General features: G+C 46.1%; 1 long non-coding RNA gene across 2 annotated transcripts; it reads left to right on the forward strand.

Annotated features, from left to right (window-relative positions):
* The first annotated feature begins 3,562 nt into the window (after window positions 1-3,562).
* LOC122236971 lies at window positions 3,563-15,219 on the forward strand. 2 transcript variants are annotated; one of them, XR_006215159.1, is made up of 4 exons: window positions 3,563-3,853; window positions 12,565-12,774; window positions 14,426-14,555; window positions 14,625-15,219. It is a non-coding gene; the product is annotated as an uncharacterized LOC122236971 (long non-coding RNA). The 2 variants fall into 2 exon arrangements; XR_006215158.1 differs by having other exon boundaries at window positions 3,564-3,853; window positions 14,426-14,527.
* The last annotated feature ends 2,988 nt before the right edge of the window (window positions 15,220-18,207 follow it).

Consider the following 18,207-nt stretch of genomic DNA (forward strand, 5'->3'; position numbering starts at 1 on the left):
CAACTTGCTCAGCATCAGTGCCAGGAAGGGACAGAGGGAGGCACTTGGGGTCAGAGGCACTTGGGGACGCCGCAGCCTGGTTCTGGTTGATCCCTGGCACCAAGGAGTGCCCGCCCCGGCTGTTTATTTCCGAGCCGTTTCTGCGGGTTAATGAAGACGTAAGCTCCCGGCCTCAGCCACACTATGTAAAAGAAGCAGTTATTGCCTGTTCCATCTCACTGACTTTTATGGTGATACTTAAACCAAAATGGTGAACTATTACACTTCATAGCCTGCAAATAAAAGCAGCATGTTAAAAAGTAGGGGCCGTAACCCCTGATCGGGCTGAAATGGCTTGTCATCTTGAGACGACTTTGTTCAGCTCCCCAGGGCCGGGGCCCGGGGCGCTGTGTCGGAGGCAGACAATGAATCCCGGGGCCACGGGCTGGGGGACGCGCGCCTCCTTCGGCAAAGGGCATGGTGCGGAGCTCACAGAGGGGTGCAATCAACGACGGATGCGAGAGGGGGTGGGCACGGGGACCAGAGAAGCAAGTCACGTCACACTTTGGCAAGACGGCGTTCTGCCCCAGGCCTTGCTGGAGGCCCCCGCCCAGCCCGGCTTTCCTTAGACTCAACCGTGGCCCTCAGAAGACGTCTGTGTCCATTGGGAGAAGCCGCGGGACGGCTCAGAGCCTCCTTCACGCAGGCCCAGTGTGTGCATTAGGGATAATGCCCCCGTCCTGGTGCCTGAAAATAACGTACTCTTCCATGGCTTGATTAACTTGAACGTAGCGGGGTTCTTCTTTTTTTTTGTTAAAATTTTTTTTAACGTTTATTTATTTTTGAGACAGAGAGAGACAGAGCATGAACAGGGGAGGGGCAGAGAGAGAGGGAGACACAGAATCTGAAACAGGCTCCAGGCTCTGAGCTGTCAGCACAGAGCCCGACGCGGGCCTCGAACTCAGGGACTGTGAGATCATGACCTGAGCCGAAGTCGGACGCCCAACAGACCAAGCCACCCAGGCGCCCCAGGGGTTCTTCTTTTCTTAAGTGAAAGTTACGTGAGCACCAAGCACAAATATAAATAGTATTTGTCCTGGGGCGCCTGGGTGGCTCAGTCAGTTAAGCGTCTGGCTCTTGACTTGGGCTCAGGTCATGATGTCCGGGTTCGTGAGTTCGAGCCTCGTGTCAGGCTCTGCGCTGACAGCGTTGAGCCTGCTTGGGATTCTCTCTCTCTCTCTCTCTCTCTCTGCCCCTATCCCATTCACTCTCTCCCTTTCAAAAAAAAAAAAAAAACAGCATCAAAAATATTTGCCGTCATTTGGGTTCTCCCCAAAGGAGATCTGAGACAGGGATTCAGACCCAGGCGGTTTATTTGGGAGGTTATCCGGGGCAGCACAGGGGGGAAGTGGGAAGTGAGACAGGGAGCTGGGGGGGAGGGGTGGGGCACCGGCAAAGAGTCGTGAAGGGGGGAGGGCACTGCTGTGGGCAACTGGGTCACAGTCCCACGGGCCCCCCCCCCGAGACACTGCAAAGGCCTCAGGGAGGTCAGAAGATTCTTCCATAACTGCGGCCCCTCCTTGGCTGAAGTTGGCTCCGGGTTCTTCTGACCTGCCCCAAGCCAGCAGCACGACAATGATCCTGGGAGAGAGAGAGAGAGAGAGAGAGGACAGAGGGATGGACATGGCAGAGGTGGGGCGGGGGGGAGGGGGGTTTCAGTCGGACGCCATACTCACATGTATGGGAACTGTCGACAGAGCTCAGGGAACAAGGGATGGGCTCAGGGGTATGGGCGGGGCTGCAGAAGCACATGCTGTGACAATAAATAATAAAGTAAGGAAAGGAGAAAGCATCTTTTCTTCTCTCTTTTTTCTTTTCAAAGAAATCCAGTTCCCATTTCCCAGTATGAACCACATGTAAAGGTTTCTTTTTTTCTTTTAATTTTTTTTAATGTTTATTTATTTTTGAGAGACAGAGAGAGAGAGAGAGAGAGAGAGCATGAGAGGGGGAAGAGCAGAGAAAGAGGGAGACACAGAATCCAAAACAGGCTCCAGGCTCTGAGCTGTCAGCACAGAGCCCGACGCCGCGGGGCTCAAACCCACAGACCATGGGATCATGACCTGAGCCGAAGCCGGATGCTTAACCGACAGCCACCCAGGCGCCCCTACATGTAAAGTTTTCTAATGTATCTTTTTTTGTGGAAATGCTCTCTCTCCTTCTATGTGTGTGAACCTGTGCGTGCGTGCATGTGTGTGTATAATATTTTATATATAGTATATATACTATATATATAATGTCTCTCTCTCTATTCCTATAACTTGGCTTTCAAAAACACACATAAGCACTTACGTCATTTTTTATGATAGTTCCATAGTATTCCATAGAAAAGACATCCATAATTTTTTGTGATCTATTTTAATAAGCTAGAATGAAGCCAATGTATACAATGTACAATAAAATGTAATTTCACATGTTTATCTTTACAGATTTTCCAACTACATGGCAGTTAGGAGCGTAGTTACTGCCGTCAGCTAGATTGGATTGCTCCCATGCATTTGCTACGTACATCCTGTGTCACCCAGGGTAAGTCACAACGTTCTCTCAGCTTTATTCCTATCTGGGAGGAATCCAAATACACAGAGTACCTACCGAGGAGGTTTGTGGAGAGGGTCAAATTAGATCACTTGTGAAAAAAAGCTCAGCATATCAGAAATGTTCCATAAACATTAGCTGTTAGTATTATAATCCCCAAACAGAAAAAAAAAATGCCTTTGTCAGGCCATGTGTGTTAAAGAAAATAGAAGGACTCATTCATCATAATCGGAGACTGTGCTCGAGCTTTAAGAAGTGCTTGGTGGGGCTGTCCAGTTTCCCCAGCACCATTTATTGAAGAGACAGTGTTTTGACCTTTGTATATTCTTGCCTCGTACGTCAACTATACTGTGATTAGAAAAAATATATACATAGGGGTCACTGGGTGGCTCAGTCGGGTAAGCGTCCGACTCTCGATCTTGCCTCAGGTCATGATCTCACGGTTCATGAGTTTGAGCCCTGCGTCGGGCTCTGTGCTGACAGCGTGGAGCCGGCTTGGGATTCTCTCTCTCCCTCTCTCTGCCCCTCCCCCCAACTCTCTTCTCTCTCTCTCTCTCATATGTGTGTGTGTGTGTGCTCTTTCTTTCTCTCTCTCTCAAAAATAAATAAATATTAAAAAAAGAAAAAAGACATAAAATTCCCAGAAAGAAAAAAGAAAATTCTGAAGACAGAATGATGAACAGTGTGCATTTAAAGATGCAGAACTGTCAGATGAAAGCTGAGAAACAATTTATTTCGCTAAAAAAAGAGAAGCATTTGCATGGTCTTTACATTATTTGAGCACTGACTGATAGGCTAGCATTAGTACAGGTGTCGCCAGGTGCCTTGGGTCAGTTAATTGGTACAGAAGGTCCTTCTCTCCCCACTTGCAAGGTTCCTTGCATGGAGAGGTTGAGTCTGTTTCTCACTCTCTTGTATCTGGCTAGAGTGGCCCTAGCGACCTTTGTGACCAATAGAATGCAGTGGAAGCAATTTCCTGGACTCAGTGACCGTGTCATGAGAAACCTTAGAGCTTCCACTCATGGGTCCTTCGGAACGCTCACGCCGGGGGAAGCCAGCCGTCACACGAGACGTATTCCCAAGTATTCTGGGCCCCCATGCTGTAGGGAAGCCAAACTAGTCATGTAGGGGAGGCTGTGGAGAGAGAGGGATTCTTGACCAGTCCCCCCTCCGCTCAGCCGCCCCACTGGTCCCAGACCGAGAATCACACATTCGAACAGAAAAGCGTTCGCATCTCTCCAGCCCCAGCCGCCTTTGATGGCACCTGCTCCAGCATTCCTAGGTAAGAACTGCTCAGCTGAGTTCAAACACCAAACCGTGCAAGGTAACAACAAAGTTCAGGCCAGGACGTGCCAGATAGCAACAACATGGTAACAAAGTTTAAAGGCCAGACCCGGGCATATAATAATGAAGTTCAGGGGTGGTTTGTTACAGATCATCAGAAAGGAAGCATAGATCGGCATGAAAAGAAGGCCACTCCAGGGCTCCCCTTTCCTATCCTCCTGCTCAGTGTTTCAATCTCAGTTCATTCATCCACTACGCAGCAGGTTTTGATCCAAACTACAGAGTATCTGTCTCCCCTAATGCCAACTAGTAGCTTTACAAAATAATCGAACGTGTTGTTCCCGTATGTCAATGCAAACAATTTCAAATTCCACTACAGAAGAATTTTGTTTAGAAAAATTACATACAGGTTAAATATCTGTTATGTATGTCAGAGGCTGTAGCTGTGAGAGTTCTTATAATTCATGCATTTGTATTATTTTAGCCACTAAATCTTCTGCCGAAGGAGATGCTTTCAAACGTCCGTTTTCAAAACAGTCTCCTCCTAGTCTCTTCCATTCACCTAACGGACACTTTGTCCCCCATTTAAAAAACATAGCCTTAACCTTGAAGTGAGAGATTATAAGTATCAGTACTGTGAGCATGGTTGTTATTATTATTTAATAATCTGGTAGGTGAACTTACACTGAGAGGTTTTGCCCCTGGTAGGGGGGAAAAAAAAAGTTTGGTAAACTTGGAGCACCTGTCATTTAAGAAAGATAAATAATAACCTTGAATCTAGCAGCTCCTGTAAATCCTTTGCTATATTCTAAAAATCACTTTTAATTGGCACGCTCTCTCTCATTACAAAGGTAAGTGTTATTTTGCATTTTAAAGATCTTTTTAGAGGCACCTGGGTAGCTCAGCAGGTTAAGCGTCTGACTTCAGCTCAGGTTATAATCTCACAGTTTGTGAGTTCATGATAGGTTTTCTGCTGTCAGAGCCTGCTTCATATCCTCTGTCCCGCCCCACCCCCCTCTGCCCTTCCCCCTCTCCCTCTCTGTCTTTCTCAAAAATGAATAACAACATTAAAAAAACTAAAGATCTTTTAAATTAGGCGTGCCGATGACAAACTATAAACAGTTTTGCGCACCCGTGACTTCAAGTTTTGTCTATTGGCTTCCCTAGTGTCATAACAATCCACTCTATGAATTTCATGTCTGTACCTATCTCTGTAAGTTTACTTGGGATTTTTAAAAAATAAATTCCAATCAATCAGTCACTCTACTAGTAACTTATAGTTATTCCAGAAAACATTGGTTTCACGGCGAAGTCATCTATTGCTGAAATATTTTTTCTCCATTACATGTATTCTTGAGTGTTTTTCTAAAAAGTTCATTCTGTGTTTCATGTGGCAAATTCCATAAGGAAAAAATGTTAGAAGCATCTGTACTTTTACCCAACTGGATAGCAAACCTCACACACCAAGAAATTTCTTTTAGCACTTGACTTTTCAAATCTTCAGCGAGGTTTTCTCTGTATCTTCTAGCAGAATCTGCTGACAAAGGAATACATTTTTATTTGTCGCCATATTGTTTTCTGCATATTATTTCAGCTGTTTTTCTTGTGTTGGGGGAAGATGGGATATTTTCCCCAATGCCTTTTTGGGAGGTGGGGGCTTTGCTAATAAGCAGTAAAACTCAAAATAGGCTTCTAAACATTTCACAAGAAGTTTAGTGAAATTTTGTCAAGTACTTCTTTGGGTGTTGAATGATTTTAAACATGGCTGAGAATATATGGTCTTGTTTCCGTGTTCTGGATGCTTAGTTTCCAAATGCCTTGAAAATTGTGCCTAATGGTGCCAGCTTTATTGGCTATCTTGTAGGTGACAGATTAAAAGGGAAAGAACCCAAGGGTTACGGAGGCCGGGGTGGGGGAGGGGGTGCAATTACGATAATCTAAGCAGAGCTGATAAAATTAAAATTGAGTGAGAGTTTCCAGGATAAAATCTCTGACAGTTCTAGATATTTTTATGTAGAATATATGTGATTACAATAATAATTTCTATCATCCGGAAAAAGGCATTCTTAGATTATAAGAGACAGGTAAACGGAATTCAAATCTTCACTCGCTCGAGGATTATGAAGAAGAAAACAAAGAGGCAAAAGATATTAATTTCGTAATGAGGTCACTGCAGAGCACTGACCGAGTGGGGCAAGGAGCAAAACATCCTGGGAAAGGTTTTAAAACTCTGTTCGCCTTTATCTAACCTTTTCAGTGGTTCCTGCATCCACGGCACTTTTCTTTCTGAACTCCTCAAAAAAGCAAACTTGTAATGTCGATGGCCCTTTACCCACAAGCGTCCTCCTGATCCTTTTTCCTTGGTCTACCTGTCATCTCTTCCCTGGATCTCCCTTGTCGCTTCAGTGTATATACCCTGCCGTCCTTCAGAGAATGTTCTTGTCCTCTGATCTTCAAAGAAGGACCCAGGAAGCATAGGGCAGGGGGTTGGGGAGCAGTGAAGAGAGAAGACAGCGTGAGAATTCTCCCTTGGAGCAGGGCAAGGGAAGAGGCTGGGTCCTGTCTCGTATTATTTTCATTTTCCTTTGCATTGTCCTAATGACACACATCCTTGGAGGTCGTAACCTTGATCCTTCTTAGAGAAGAAGCCTGTGATTTAAGCAGCTGTGGGAGAATGAGGTGCAAGCATAAAGAGGAGCGGGGTGGGGGGGGGTGTTGGGGAACAGGATGTAGGGGCAGAGCAAGTGAGATCACCTAAGAGTTTTATCAGGTAGGTCTTTGGGGGCTGAAAATAATGTTTGCCAAGCGAATATAACCAAATCTCTTCTCTCGTTCTCTCTCTCTGTCCAAACTTCCTCCCTCCCTCTGTCTCTCTGCCTCTCTCTCTTTCTTCCTCAAGGAAGAAGAGAATCATAATAACCAGGGGAGCAGGGAGGGTCCAGAGAGCTCCAAAGCAATCCGTGGCTTCCCGTCCCACTGGTTCACAGCCAGAAGGAATAGTTCATTTCTTAACGATCCCGGCCCCCTTCCCGCACACCTCTCCCCCAGCCCACACATGTCCGTCCAGTCCCATCCACCCATCTGTCCTCGCTTTTTCCTCCCCAACGAGCGTTTTCATTATTAGGTAGATGTAGAGTCTTGCCCAGCTCGCTTCTTATTCCCTCCATTCCCTCCCTTGCTTCCCCTCTCTCCGTTTCTTTTCAGGTTAATTTATCTGATTATATGCAACACACTGCAGCCATGTTAACACACCAACTGAGTTTGCACTTGGAGGCTTGGAGGAAAGATTACCATTAAAACGTGACTTCCATCCACTCAGCTGAAATTACTATTGATTGCCAAAGAAAAATATTTGTGCTGTGAAGCTGGGAGCTATGATGTTGAACCATATTAACATAATGTTAGCATAGCTACGGGTGTTTAGTAGCACGCAATCAGATTTGAAATGAACGTTGATTATAGATGGAGATTAATGTTCACATATTCATAGGAACACAATGAGAAGAGCAATTTCCTTTCTACTACAGATCAATGGTTTCCCCATTCAATTATACAGCTGTAATAATTGCATTATGCTGAAATATTTCTTAATGGCTAATTTCTTTCCTTTTGTGTGTGTGTGTATGAGATCTTTTGTCAGTGATAGCTTCTGCAGCCCGAGGACAGCATAAGATGTTTTAATCACTGGTGTCGTTTTGCAAGCTTTGACCAAGCCAGTAATTTCCCCCCCGTCCCCCATCTTTGCTATCCTCTCTTATTATCACCCAGAATCACTTCCTGGATGATTGAAATATGGGGAGTTGCCTCAAGTCTTGTTTTGTTTTGTTTTGTTTTGTTCTTTCTTTCTTGTTTAGAGAGTGAAGACAAAACCCGGAAACCTATGGGGTCATGCTCACTCCTTTCTGCACATTTGCTGGGGAGAAATTGACGAAGACACAAAAACATCGTGCATAGGATGCCTCCCACCCAAAGACTCTTGTTGTCTCTATATATAAATATAATTTTGGAGCCATTCAGTGATTAAAAAGCAAGTGATAAAACTAGTGTCTTCTTCAATACTCACAGCGAATCTTTGAGGACTGATGTAGCATGGATATTTATATTGTAAAGATAAAGCATCCATAAGACGGTGAGCCTGCCTTTTCTAACGATAATGATATCTTCCTGCTTACCCTGATATAGCTCAGAGGAAGCCTAGCTGGCACTTTCTTCCCTAAATGAGCGCTGTCTTATGGTAGACTCACGATGTCCCTGTCTTATGCCCTTCTCTGTTGTCCTGATGGAGAAGGCTGGGCTTTCTCGGATCTGTTTTCTTGCATCCGTGAGCATGAAGCCTTGTTCAACCTTAGTTGAACTGAGTGTGATATAGTGGAAAGAAGTTCAGATATAAAGATCTGCCTATCAATGGTGGTCCGAAGGGCATTGTCCACTTTTGTGCCCTTTGGCAAGTCATTGACAATTCATGGCCTCAGTCTTTCCTCACTGGAGAGTAGAAAACGTAACACCTAACTCACAAGGTCCCCAATCTAAGGCAGTAAGTTTAAAGACTTAACTAAGGCTTTGGAGAAAGACCCACTTGGCGTAAATTCTCTTCCTATTACCAACCCCTCAGCTGATCTCACGCAAATGCCTTCCCATCCCTGAGCCTCTGTTTTCTCATCTGTAAAATGGGTATGATAATAGCTCTGCCTCAAAGCATTATAAATACTAAGGGAGATCTAATAAGGCACGCACTTACATAATTTTATTTTCTATCATCCTTATTTTTATTGAAAATGTCTAGAATGAGGTGGCAAACAGCTTCTCTTCTGCCTTTTATGCTTGAGGAAAAAAATAGATGTGGGAGCAATAAATATCATCAATATGGTTTTCTTTCCTGTATGCCATACTCTATTTTGCTGGCCTGCTATGTACAAAGAAGCAATACGCAGATACAGATTTCGTCATCAGGGATGTTTCCAAGTCTTGGCCATCAATTCTCTTTTCTAAAGCCTTTTGGAAAATTTTTAAGTTATTTACTTATTTTGAGAGAGAGAGAGTGAGTGGGGGAGGGGCAGAAAGAGAGGGAGAGAGAGAATCCCCAGGCAGGCTCTCTGCTTTCAGCACAGAGCCCAACGTGGGGCTCGAACTCGTGAGCCGTGAGACCGTGACCTGTGCCAAAATCCAGAGTCAGATGCTTGACTGACTAAGCCACCCAGGTGGCCCTCTAAAGCCTCTTTTAAGCACATTCCCCAGGGAAAGAGATGGCTTTTGCTCCCTGTGCCTTCCCAATGGGGTACAATCTGCACGGAAAAAAAATACTTCTGATACGCAGCAATGAACAGGATATTAGAATAGTATCTAGTCTGCATATTTTTCAAACACTTATTGTCAGGGAAAGCATATAAACCTAGGAAAACTGGTTCAGAGCAGGCAAACTGGGCCGGAGATAGTCTGGGGTTTGATGTGCTATTCTAGGTAGTGGCAGGTGGTCCCCAGGAAAATGGTTTCTTTTCCGTGGCCCCACCAAAGGCCAACACCATAATTTCAGTTTCTCATTCCATCACTCAAAAAAGAATTTATTGAGTGCCTGCTGTATGCTAAGCAGTGTGCTCAGTGTTGCACATGGAATCCTGAGCAAATAGGCACATTATCTATTCCTATGGTTCTTATGATCTAGAGAAGGACTACTAAGCAATCGTAGAAGTAAAAATGAAATTGCAACTCGCATGAGAAGAAGTTTGTATAAGAGAAGGGAGAGATTCAGAAGCTAGGGAGACGCTAAAGGAGTGTCTTAGCTACATAAGCTAAGACTGGAAAGAAGAACAGGAGTTAACTTAGCGGGGCAACAGTGTGGGGGAGGGAGGAAGAGGTCTTTCCAGATAGAAGGAGGGATGCACATCCTTTGTTATAGTCTATCTCCTTATCTCCTTCCTTTTTTCTTTATGGCACTGTTTGCCGCCTTATACATTTTGTGTCTGTTCGCTACTTTTTTGTCTTTCTTGGCCCACCTCCACAAGAATGTAAAGTCCTTGAAGGGAGGGACTTTGCCCATGTTGACCATCTCTCTGACGCCAGTGTATGAATAAATGTGCAGAGGGCCTGGGTATTGAGGGAACACGGCCCACAGCGCACAAAGCAGGGCTCTCCCAAGCCCTACGTCCTTTCCCAGGGGGCCCTTGCTTTTAGGTGGTTGGATACTGGGTCCCTGTTCTCAACATCCAGTGTGGTCTTGTGGGCTCATGTACTTAGCAGAAGTGCCTTCTCTGGCATGGGACACAGATGTGTTACAGTGGGATATAAGGACACAGATGTGCTACAGTGGGACACAAGGACACAGATGTGTTACAATGGGACACAAATGTGTCCATGGTTGCAGCGTGGTCATGTGGTTTACTCTCCGGGATGGATTCTATCTCCTAGAGTCTGTTTAAACCATAGAGGTCCCTTCCTCTTCACAGGGACTGATGTCCAAGTAGGTCTGTGATGGGTTTTTGCCAACACAAAGAGAGAACTGATGCGAGATTCTAGAAGGACTTCCTAGCCCTTAGGAAGAATGCATCGGAGTAGAGGGTCTTCCTTATCCTCTGAATGGTTTCATGTGTAGATGTATATTCTCGAACTGCCTGCCCTTGAGAGGCCATCTTGAGGGCAGAGTCCATACGGTGAAGATGGGATAGCAGAAAAATGGAAAGCACTTGAGTCTTCGGTGAAGCGATTCAACCTTTGAGTCTACCAAATGTAGGGTAGGTCTACCTCTGGCTTATTTATTCGTCCCACGAGGTCTTCTCTCGCAACTGAAAGTGTCCTTAAAACTCACCACATCGGTTACTGACATTGGATACCATTTGGCCTCCGCCCTCCAGTCCTTCCTTCCTTCCTTCCTTCCTTCCTTCCTTCCTTCCTTCCCTCCTTCCTTCCTTCTTTCCCGTTTGGATCCAGATGTGACGTAGCACTACATTTATACCATTGCCGTTGCTCACTCCCTGAAGAGCACACGCTCCTACACGGTCTTTGTAGGAGATAAACAGACACACGCACACGCACACGCACACAGACACTAATCCTGGCTAGGCTGAGACTGCACTTCGTGTGCATTCACACCTCCGAGAATCTCTGTTCTAGAAGCTTAAGACCCTCAGACCACCTTCCAGGTTCCTCAGGTCAGCTGAGAGTCATCGTTTCAGCCCCACCGAAGGTGAGCAGCATGGCTTTGGGCAACTGATGGAGCCTTTCCTAGCCTCAGTTTTCTCATCCGGAAAATGGGGATAACAACCCCTCGCTCAAAGAGTTGATGTGCCATGTTAATTTATAGAAAGAATTTACACAGAATACACAGCATAAGCACTCAATAAACGATGCTCTTCCGGGGAAACTCAGGCAGCAGTGTTCTCATTTTGCCTCCTGCCTCAGCCCTTTGAATTGGTTCAAATGAATCCCTAGAGGTCATAACTCATGCTTTTATTCTCCTCTGTCAGAATCAAAATGAGATTTATGTATGTGTGAATTAACAACCCCGTTGTTCCCCCTCAATATCATCTAGTAGCAAAATCTTTGTGAAAGGGGCCCATTGTAAATAACAAGAAGAGAATTGTACATTTCTATACCAACTTGTGGACTGAACCAAACCACGAGATTCCTCCTGTGTGTGTGTATGTGTGTGTGTGTGTGTGTATGTGATATGTGACATATCATATATTACATATATTATCTCGTGTGCGTTTCTTTCGGTTTTCTGTTAGAGATTCTGTTAACAAGAATTGCATACATTTTCTTCTCTATGAAACACCCATCAAACAATAGCTGGTATTCTGCAAAGGGGCATGGCCAGAAATTGCTAAGGGGAAGGAGTGAGAAGAGAAGAGAGGAGATGCAGCAAATGAACAGGGTAAATCTTCCAGATTAGCAAAATACGCACAATGACAAGTACCCCATTAAAAATCTAAAAATCAGAAGTAAATCTACGCAGTGTCCCAGATTGGTTTGTCTGCTGCCGGCGGTTGACTTCTTTCAAGAGGAGGATGTAAACTAAATACAAACCAGCCTCGGCCTTGACTCTACCTGCTTTTATACCTCAGGCCGGGGATGGCGATTGCCGGGAACAAGGCTCCACAGGATGTAAAGAGTGGTGTGGCAGAATGTACCCATTTCAATTGATTTAAAACTTGACTGGGGAATTGGGTAGACTGGAGTTATCTTTTAGATCCTGCCATGCCCTCCCTCTTATCCTTGACGAGTGACTCAAACTTTCTGAGCCTCAGTTTCCACATCTGCAAAACCCGGGGTGCTCATGGCGCCTATGTTGTTCCTTCTGTTTGTGAAAAGTGGGCGAGGAGGGCTGCCCAGCTCAATGTCTAGCATACGGACAAGACCAGATAACAGCGCTCTGCACGATCATCTGATGGGGAACTTGAATTATCTCTGCTTTACAAAAGAGAAAACTGAGGCAAGGAAGTCAAGCCAGCCCGTCCAAGGTTATACATGATGTGAGGTGAAGCCTGGACTTGGAACCAGGCAGTCTGGCTCAAAGTTTATCTTCGTAACCGCCAGGCTCTGCATTCAAGTATTAAAAATAAGGGGTGGGCTTTTTTCCTTTCTTTTCTTTTCCTTCTTACCTGTAAGTGTAAAGATGAAATAAATATCATGTAAGCCAGCCAGAAATTGCGGGAATGCTTTGGTCTGGCATTTGAGGCCGTTAGTTCAACAGATTATGCTTCATTCACCCGACAGTTGCAAGCTCCATATTTCCCAGTCGAGTCCCTGTCCTGATGGAACAGCTACTTCCCAATCCACGTGGAGCCCTGCCTTGCTGAGCTGCCCTCATCTCCCTTTGGCCTCTCAGTGGCTCTGCACGGCTCACCTTATGCCCGCTGGAGCCAGAACCCATGATGGAGACAGATGAAGCCACGCTGGAGGTCTTCCAAAGGGGCAATCCCAGAGGTAAGATCATCAAGGTCAAACCAGAGGGCATGGGGTCAGTCCAAATACCAAATGGGAAGGATACAGCTGCACGTTGGAGTAAGGGCTAGGAAAGACCAGAGGCACAGGCCATCCAGACAGAGAAGAGAGGAAAAGCTGGCAGCTTGGCCCTTAGGGGGAAGGGGCCCTGGACCCTTGGAAGGGGCAGGTGGAGGCACGGAGTGGACCCACCCGTTCATGCCGCGCACACTGGGTTTGTTCCTATCCTGTGCAACATCACACCAAGCCTGGATTGGTGATGATACTAACGTGTTGGCCGATAGAAACATACTTTTTAAAGTTTATTTTGAGGGAGAGAGAGACAGAGCGCAGGAGCCGGGGAGGGACAGAGGGAGGGAGAGAAGGAGGATTCCTAGCATGCTTCTCACTGGCAGGGCTCCCTGGAGCCCAACGGAGGGCTTGATCCTATGAATCATGAGATTAGACCTGAGCCCAAACTGACTGAGCCACCCAGGTGACCCAAGAAACATCTGATCCATCTCAGGGTGTTAGGATTTCTGGCTCTGGTGCCACAAGGGGTGAGGAGAGGTAGGCCCGAGATGGGTGAGGGCATTTGGAGGGGGATAAAGGTGTGACGCCTGGAGTTCAGTGGTGTAAGGGATGTATACGCCAAGCAGCACAGAACAATCATAACCCAAAAGGTATAGTTCCGTCTACAAAGGATCCATAAAGCATCACTAGAGATATTAAGTTATTTGAGGACACAGCCCGAACGTTTTTCTGGACTACAGATGCAAGATTGATTCTAAATTTGTACTTGATCAAACAACCCGAATGCCAGAAGTGATCTTAATTTCAGCTATCACCCCGCCAAAGCTACTCATTTAATGAGGAGGAAACAGTTTCAATATTAGAGCTCCTGTGTTATTTAATTTTTTTTAATGTTTATTTATTTGTGAAAGAGAGAGAGACACAGAGAGAGACAGAGCGTGAGTGGAGAAGGGGCAGAGAGAGAGAGGGAGACACAGAATCTGAAGCAGGCTCCGGGCTCTGAGCTGTCAGCCCAGAGCCAGACGTGGGGCTCAAACTCACGAACCACGAGATCGTGACCCGAGCCAAAGTCAGATGCTCAAGTGACTGAGCCACCCAGGCACCCCTCTCCTGTGTTATTTTAAGGCAATCGGTGGCAAACTTTTCTAAAAAAGCTAGATCATAAATATTTCAGGCTCTGTGGACCATATTGTCTCTGTTGCAACTGCTTAGCTCCGTTGTACTGCAAAAGCGGGCATTGCCAATATATAATGAGTGTGGCTGTGTCCCAATAAAACTTTATTTATAAAAACAAGCGGTGGGCTGGCTTTGGCCTGGAGAACATAGTTTACCGATCCCTTTCCTAAACCGTAGCAACCTTTTAAAAATCGGTTTATAACATAATTTTAATAAAACATCATATTATAACTTCTATGCTTTAACATATTGCAGATTACACATTACATAATCTATTTTAATAACACAATATAGTAAGAAAGATTACACCTAACTATAGAAGATGCAGGCAATAATTGAAAGCACTCATTTCTGTTCCACATCTGATAGGAAGTATCAGCTATTTAAGAGTTAAAACATTAATCCCTGGTTATTTAGAAAGGTAATTTTCTATACATTTGCACAGAGGTATGGAATTTGACCCAAGGCTTGATTTTCTGAATGCGGAAGCACACGGCATGACCATCAACTTGAAGGAAGCTGGGAGCAGTCAGCTTGACAACCCGAGGTCAGAGGTCATATCTGGAAAGGCACAGGTAAAATTTAAGACTTTATTACAATTGAAGGGCAAATTACCTTTCTAATGATGTGCCTTCTTCCTACAGGCAGAGAGGAATTCATGAAGATTTCTCGCAAGATCCAAGAAGCTTTTTTAAAAAAGAGAGTCTTTGGGGGCTCGTTTTGGTTAAATACTGCAGTAAGAAATAGGTGCCTTCTTTTGGCTTTGTATTTCCTTTTGTTTCCACCTCCAGCTGTCTGTACTTTGATCTGGTCCACATGTCAGTCCCAAGACTGACATCACAATGACAAAAGCTTGACTGTGAGTGAAGAACACAGCCGAACGGATATATGGCCGCAAGCATTCCGTATCCAAGGGCGCTCGGAATGTTCGAGAATGTTCATCACTTCTTCCTATCCTTTAGCTATCAGTATCACACAGGAAGGAATCTGGTTTTCCTCCTTTTCAGAGACAGCCTCACAGCCACACTGAGATAATGGGTTTCACGTGGAGTTTTCTGGGCTGTGGACAAGGGGAAGGCTTGGGTTTAGGGTGAAGAGCCTGTCTTGGATTTTGGAGTGGAAATGTTTGGCTCTGTGCCCTCGTGCTACAACGAGCTGATTAGGGGACCCCTCGGATCTGAAAATAGAGCCCTTTGGCGTGATTAACATTAAATGAGATAATAAATGGGAAGCACTGAATCTGGTTCCTCAAACCTAAGGGTCCTAAAGAAATTACAGCTAAAGACAATTTTATCGTAGTTTTCAATGCTATTATTTTGTTAAAAGGTTTGTTCCCGTCTGTTTCCTGATCCTCGTACGTCAAGGTAGGAAAACTCCTTCAGATTCGTCACCCACAGTTCCACCCCGAGAGGACTCCCGTGGAGTGCTCTCCCCTGTGTTTCCGTCTCTGAGTCCGTGAGTCTCATCTGCCTCATTTCTTTTCAGAGTATGCCCCAGACACGCAAATCTCACAACGGATGGATCTGCTTCTCTTAATCCCAGAGTCCTTTCCTTCTGGCTGTGAGAGATTGCGTCTCGGCTAATTTTCCCGGAGTCTTTCTGAAGAGCCGCGAGGATGCCCTGGAATAAGTTAGGATGCCCTAACTCTGTGCTCTGGGGGAAACTTCTCTGCTTCAGATCACGTTGGGTCCGAGGGACCCCTGTTTGGATTTTGGAGGTATTGTTATTACCATCGGGTGACAGAAATAGAAATACCAGCTTGCAGATACAAAGCGTCCACTTGCAGCCTGGGCAGCTTAATCCTGACAACTCCTGGTCCCATAGGTATTGTCACTGCCCCACCTTACATACAGGATACAGGAGGAACAATAGTTATTTGGTACAGAAATTTCCCTGGCCCTTCTATTCAGCAGCTAGTACACCAGAAAGTCCCAAGTTCCCTAGTACAGCTTGTCCTGTGAAACCTGCTCCTTATGCTCAGCTATGCATCCAGCATTTTAAACTCCAAAGCTTTAACTATGAAAATCAACACACGCCAAGCCCTTTGTCTATATGCCAAGCCGTGTGCATTGCATGTACAAAGTGTTGTGCGTGATTTGAGTGATTTCCAAGGGTGTCTTTGTCTATGAGATTTAAACCATGGGTTAAAACCCAACTTCAATTACAAGGCAAATCCACTGTATTAAACAGCTGTTCTGCACCAGGCCCCAAGCAGTGAACTGTGGACGACACAAATCTATCACTCCCCAAAGTGCCCTCAAGTACTCATAATATGGCAGGACTGAAAAAGCATTGCATTTCATGGATTCTTTAGATTTTAAGAGGCAGAATTGTTCCGTAAAGGGGAGCTGCTTCCAAGACCAGGTTTCCCAGCACTAGCTCTTTTGACATTTGGGCTGCATAGTTCTTTGCTAGTGGGGGGCACAACCCGGGCGTCGTGGGGCACTGGCGGCATCCGTGGCCTCTACTCACTAGCAGCGGGGAGCACTCTCCCCACTCCGGTCGCACTAACCCAAACTGTCTCTGGGTACCGCCACAAGGCTCCTGGGAGCACTCCCTGGTGAAAGACACTGCTCTCCAGGCTATAAACAGGGATGACTAAACCAGGCATCTGAGCCCATGGCTGGGCCTCATGGGCTCCAGGGCAGTGAATGGCCATGGCCTTGGGAAGGGCAGGATCCCTGGTGGGACTAGGCCTCCAGGACTTTCTCTGAAATCCGCTCACTGCAGAGTCTGCCTTATTTGTTCTCTCCCCCCTCCCTGTTGGCCTCCTTGGTCCCTTTTCGTCACTTCCAGAACTCATGGCTTTGAATTACACATTCTTTCACCTTTGCTTTGGATCCTGGGCTCCTGACTCCCTGCTGTTTATCCGTTTTCTGATTCAATTTCATAATAGGAAGAATCCTCCGGGCCTATGGGCGTATCTCTCCCCGTCAGAGCCAGAGCTGAGTGCCCTTGGGGCAGGTGCACTCTGCTGGGTCTGTGGGGGACAGGATGGGGCGGAGTCACGTGACATAGCTCCCTGGAGAGGGTACGTGGGAGGGCTGGCATGCTTAGCACAGGCTGAGGGTCTGGCACCATCGTGGTCATGACTAAGGCACACGTCAGTGAGGAAGGCACACTGTGGCAGGCTGTATGGTCTCCTCCCGTCATGCTCTTTCATTGTCCTAACAGTCACGGGGGGCAGACATAGCCAGGCTGTGCCGCACGAGCAAAGAACGAGCTGGAGGGGTCGAGTGAGGTGCTTAAATCCACAGGAAGAGGCGGGCTGGAATCCACGCCTGTGCTCTCTCTGCCTCAGGGCTCGGTCCTGTGGGCTTTCCATTGGCTTCAATAATGTAACCCCCTGGACGAAATCTAAAGGTAGAAACTAGCCTGGAACAGTGTCAAGAACAGGAAGAGAGACAAGCTAAGAACAATTATTAAAGCATAACTAAAGGAGAACAGTATGGAAAAAGAAGCAAATTTCTTTTTTCTTTTAATGTTTATTTATTTTTGAGAAGGAGAGAGAGAGAGAGAGAGAGAGGAGAGTGGGGGAGGGACAGAGAGAGAAGGAAACACAGACTCTGAAGCAGGCTCTAGGCTCTGAGCTGTCAGCACAGAGCCCGATGTGGGGCTCGAACCCACGGCCCGGGCCAGGAGATCATGACCTGAGCTGAAGTTGGACACTCAGCCAATTGAGCCTCCCAGACATCCCAGAAGCAATCTTGCCACTGTGATCTCGGTGCCCTTTCACACCTCACTCCCTCTCCCCAATCATCTTTATACAGAAATCAATACTTCTCTCTCTCTGGTCGAGCATTTGTCTCCCTCTGTAACTTTTAGTAGAAACACTCCCCACTCTGGTATCAGACAAAAAAATAAACAAGTGTGTTTTCTACAACCTTACAGCTAACACACGCAAAACACGTGACTCGTAGTAGGTGATCAATGAATGGCATCCCTTCCTCTCTCCCTACACTGTGCAGTTCTTAAAGACTGAGTGTATCTGTTTCTTAATCCGCAGAGCCTGGCGCAGAGTAGGGAACGACGATCGCTCACACGAAATGAACACTTAGCGGATGCCAGGCACTGGCCTCGGAGCCTAATGTTTGCTGACTTCCTGAGCCCTTATGACAGCCTCATACCGGGTACCATTTTGGCTTCGACTTACCGATAGGCCAACTGAGGGGCAGAGAGGTTAAGCAACTTGCTCAAGATCATGCTTAGGGGGTGGCAGAGTCAGGA

The sequence above is a fragment of the Panthera tigris genome, chromosome A3 (assembly GCF_018350195.1).
Source record: "Panthera tigris isolate Pti1 chromosome A3, P.tigris_Pti1_mat1.1, whole genome shotgun sequence".
Taxonomy (NCBI): Eukaryota; Metazoa; Chordata; class Mammalia; order Carnivora; family Felidae; genus Panthera; species Panthera tigris.